This window comes from Pteropus alecto, unplaced genomic scaffold (genome assembly GCF_000325575.1).
Source record: "Pteropus alecto unplaced genomic scaffold, ASM32557v1 scaffold155, whole genome shotgun sequence".
NCBI classification, from domain to species: Eukaryota; Metazoa; Chordata; class Mammalia; order Chiroptera; family Pteropodidae; genus Pteropus; species Pteropus alecto.
The window spans coordinates 5,936,707-5,941,958 of NW_006438113.1; positions in this window are offsets into that span (position 1 = coordinate 5,936,707).

Genomic DNA, 5,252 nt, shown 5'->3' on the forward strand with positions numbered 1-5,252 from the left:
TAATCAAGCATGAAAGTTGCCTCTGAATTTTCTCATAGCCGAGACAATGATAAGAAAATGGACAGGTTACTATTACATAATTGTTTCTATTTTATGTCAGGCATAATGGGTCAGGGGATCAGGCATCATGGTATACCCTGAGAGGAGTGTCTCCTTTCTTTACGCTGTGCATAAAGAATAGTATCTTCACCTGTAAAATTGTAAAAAACAGTCATATACTTCGCATAGATTGATCCTTAGTTTGCCTCCTCAGTAAGGGTAACACAATAAAAATCTACAGGACAAGCTCAAATTCTTCCATTCCTCTTTCGAACTTCTCCTTCATTAGTTCTTCCCCTGATCTAGCACCTGATAATCTTTTCAGAGCTCCTCTCTCTAAATGTATCCACTTGCCACCATTCTCTTTAGTCTACAATTGGGGCAAATATCTCCCTATTTACACTCCCCAGTTCTTACCAGTAGACAGTGGGGCCCATGCAAGTTAGCTCATGAGAGTCCAAGGATAATAACTGCAGTTCATCCAGTCTTCCCAGGATCCTGAACAAGAGTGAAATTATGGCTTCAAGGTGACTCTCCACAAAGCCTCCCTCATACTCTCAAGAACTGAGAGCAGGCAGTTTCCTTCACTAAAGGGAAATACAATGAGCAACATCTCTTGCACAGGGGACCTAACGAAGATAGGGGCTCCAAGGACAAAACTTTGGGGCTTCAGTCAGCACATTCCCCTTGGGACTTTAGAAACAGTGATTACTCTGAGCGACTTCTTGAGCCCCATGTTTACCATGTTATTTCCTAAGCTATCTTTTGAACCAAGAAACTGGCAGACATATCTGAGCTGCAATCTTTCTTTCTGCCTCTCGCAAGAGTAAAAACCTAAAGGTCATGCTGCAGAGCATTCCTGGAAAGGAAGCTGGTATTTAGATCTTTGTGGAGCCTGGGATCAGACTTCAGGGTAATGCCCAGGGGAGAACAAGGCCTAGATCTCTGTGTGCCATGTTAGGGCTGAAGGAAAGACAATTTAGTGAGTGGGAAATTTAGAATGTAGAAGCATCTCTCTGACTAATGCACCAAGTGAAATGTTGGATCTCTGGGCTTCAATCTCCCTATCTATAAATCGGTCTGTCAAGACTGGATGAATCAATGGTCACATGAAGATTCAGACCTGTAGGGCCCATTTCAGGAATAAAAGCTGCAGGATTTGAGAACTGTTTTCAGTTTTTGTTACCTGTCAATTTTGTCCAAAGTAATTGTATCCTGAACACTTATCACCTATTTCTCAAGTTCATAGAAAACCAGTCTGAGTAAGTTAGAACAGAAAATATACTTTGCTCTCGAGATGGAAACTTTGAGTTTAAATTATGTCTGTAGAGTGACATCAGAAACATGGCAGAGTGAGAGACGTCCACAGATATCTCCTCTTGAAACAACAATAAGCAGAATATCTAAAACTCAACAACAAAAAAAAGAAACCAAACTGCATACCAGCATGTCTGAGAATGAGATCTGTGCATAAGAGCTACCACAGATAAGAACCTCTGGAGTCGAGCATGGACTGGGAGAAACAAAGAAGCTGCCTCTTGCAGCTGGAGCTCCCTGCAGGAGGAGGGGGAGACGGGAAGGTGCGGCGAGTTCCCTGAACAGCCCTGCCTGGGAAAGCTGTGAGCTCCACACAGCCATCAGCTGTGCCCAGGCATCAGGGCAAAAAGCAGAGAAATGGGGATGGCAGAGAAGCAGGGACAGCAGAAAAACAACAGTTGATTATTACCAACCCAGTTGCAAAACCCCAAGGCTGAGCCACAGCCCCCAACCGCCAACAGAGAGGGCCCCTCCCCACAAATCCTCCAAAACCAAACACCATGGAGCTCCAGGGGAATCTGAGAAAACACTATCTAAACTGTTTCTAACACTGACAGGGACTGACACTGAGGGTAGCTGGTGTAATTGAATATCAATTAGGAAAAAAAAGGCATTATTAAGACTGTATAAAGCAAGGATCCAAGAGGATTAGACGTCATCTGCTGGAAACAAAAGAAAAATGCTTTCTTTGCAACAGGCTAAAGAGAGACCTTTATATAATAAATCTTCTTTCTGGAAATAAAGCAGAATACAGTTCCATTAATGCCCAGGCAAAGAAACAGTCCATTAAACACCATGAACAACCAAGGCGACAAGGCAGCTAAGAAAGAAAGAGAAAAATCTCCAGAAAATAAGCTTAAAGACATAGAAATATGTGACTTAAATGTCAGATAATTCAGGATGGTATTTCTGAAAAAACTCTATGAGATCCAAAGCAACTCATATGAACAATTTCAGGAATTGAAAAAAAAAAAAAAACTAGATGAGTGGAATGAGTTCTTTAGCAAGAAGATTGAAAATCTCAAAAAGAACCGAATAGAACTTCTGGAGATGAAGAACACACTGAAAGAGGTGAAAAATGACATAGCAAGCTTGAGAAATACAGTCGACCAAATGGAGGAAAGAATCAGTGACATTAAAGACAGATATCTAGAAATAAGTCAGAAGGAAGAAGAGAGAAACTGAAGAATAAAAAATAATGAAAGAGAAATACAAGAACTATCTGACATCATCGGGAGAGGAAACATAAGAATAATGGGTATTCTTGAAGGGGAGGAAAAGGAGCAAGGATTAGAAAAAATTTTCAGACAAATTGTTAACAAGAAAACATGGTGGTGTGAGAGACGTTCCCAGATCTCTTCCCTTGAAATGACAATAAGCTGAACACCTAAAACGCAACAAAAATCATCCAAACTGCACACCAGCACATCTGAGCATGAGATCTGCACATAAGAGCTACCAAGGTCAGAACTCTGGGTGTCGGGCAGTGGACAGGGAGGAACAAAGAAGCTGCCTCTTGCAGCCACAAGAGCTCCCTGTAGGAGGAGGGGAAGGGGAGAAAGAGTGGTGAGTTTCCTGAACAGCCATGCCTGAGAGTGCTGTGATCTCTACGAGGCCGGCGGCAATGGAGGGCAGAAGGCAGCGAAACAGGGACAGCAGTAAAGCAGGGATGGCAGAGAAACAACAGATGATTTTTTACCAGCCACAGTTGCAAACCCGAGGGTGAGCTGCAGCCTCCAACTCCCAACCTAGAGGGCCCCTCCCCCCATACCCTCCAAGACAAAACGCTGTGGATCTCCAGGAAAATCAGAGCAAATGCGACCAAAACTGTCACTAACATTGACAAGAACTGAGACTGAGGGTAGCGAGCATGATTAAATAAATATAAGGGGAAAAAAAGACATGATTAACACTTTATATGAAGCAGAGATTCAAGAGGCTTAGATGCCACCTACCAGAAACCAAAAGAAAAATACCTTATTTGCAACAGGCTAAGGACCATTATATAATAAATCTCCTTTGTTGGAAAAAAAAAATGCAGAATACACTTCCATTAATGTCCAGAGAAAGAGTCTATTAAACACCATGAACAACTAAGGTGACAAAGCAGCTCTGAAAGAAAGAGAAAAATCTCCAGAAAATGAGCTTATAGACATAGAAACATGCGACTTAAATGACAGAGAATTCAGGATGGTGCTTCTGAAAAAACTCAGTGAGATCCAAAACAATTCATATCAGCAACTTCAGGAATTGAAAAAACAACTAGATGAGTAGAACGAGTTCTTTAGCAAGAAGATAGAAAACCTCAAAAAGAACCGAATAGACCTTCTGGAGATAAAGAACACAGTGAAAGAGTTGAAAAATGAAATAACAAGCTTGAGAAATAGAGTTGACCAAATGGAGGAAAGGATCAGTGATATCGAAGACAGAAATCTAGAAATAAATCAGAAGGAAGAAGAGAGAAACCGAAGAATGAAAAATACAAGAACTAGCTGATACCATCAGGAAAGGAAACATAAGAATAATAGGCATTATCAAAGGTGAGGAAAATGAGCAAGGATCAGAAAGCATTATCAGACAAATAGTTGCAGAGAATTTCCCAAATCTAAGGAATGAGCTGGAGCTTGGAATTGAAGAAGTCAACAGAACACCCAATTATCTCAACACGAAAAGGCTTTCTTCAAAACACATCATATTAAAATTATCAAAAATCAGCGACAAAGACAGAATTCTCGGGGTACCCAGGAAAAAGAAGAGGGTAGCCTGTAAAGGAAAACCCATTAGATTATCGTTGAACTTCTGAGCACAAACCTTACAAGCCAGAAAGGAGTAAAATCAAATATTCAAACTATTAAATGAAAGGAACTACCAGCCTAGAATAATATATACAGCTAAGCTCTCCTTTATATATGAAGGAAATATAAAGATCTTTCCAGATATACAAAAATTGAAGGAATTCTCTACTATGAGGCCTGCACTACAGGAAATACTGAAAGAGGTCAGCTCACCTAAAACAAAATGACAAAAAAAATGTATAATTAGAAGTAAGGTGACTAGCAGACTGATAAAAGCAGAGTAGTGTAACCTTTACTATGAACAGGGCATTCTAAGCTTAAAATAAGAAGAGATTTGCTATAGTAAGATAATAATGAATGTTCAGCATACATAGGGACAAAATGAGACAACAATGACTGAAAAGGGGAGGATTCAAAGATCCAAATTCACAAAGGGGAATGGAGATAAGGCACATGCAGAAGAAAAAGGATGACTGTATATATACAACTATCCTTTTCATATTCATAATGGTAACCACAGACCAAAAATTTAGAACCGAAGAATATAACATAAAAGAAGAAGGACCACAGGGAAAACCCACAAAAGCCAATCAAAATAAAGAAAACAGAAACACAAGAACAAGGAAGCAATGGAAACACTGAGCCATACCAGAAAGCAAAGTATAAAATGGCTATAAGAAGATCTCATATTTCAATAATCACTCTAACTGTAAATGGACTGAACTTACCAATAAAAAGGCACAGAGTTGCAGATTGGATCAAAAAACAAAACCCAACCATATGCTGCCTTCAGGAGACACATCTCAGTTCCAAAGACAAATATAGACTCAAAGTAAAAGGGTGGAAAATGATGTTTCAAGCAAATGGCATTAAGAGAAAAGCGGGAGTAGCGGTGCTAATATCAGACAAAATAGACCTCAAAATAAAAAAGATAAAAAAAGATACTGAGGGACACTTCATAATGATAAAGGGAATCAAGCACCAAGAAGCAATAACACTTATTAATATCTTTGCTCTCGATCAGGGAGCCCCAAAATATGTAAAGCAATAACTAACAGAACTAAAAGGAGAAACAGACCAAAACACTATCATAGAAGGAGA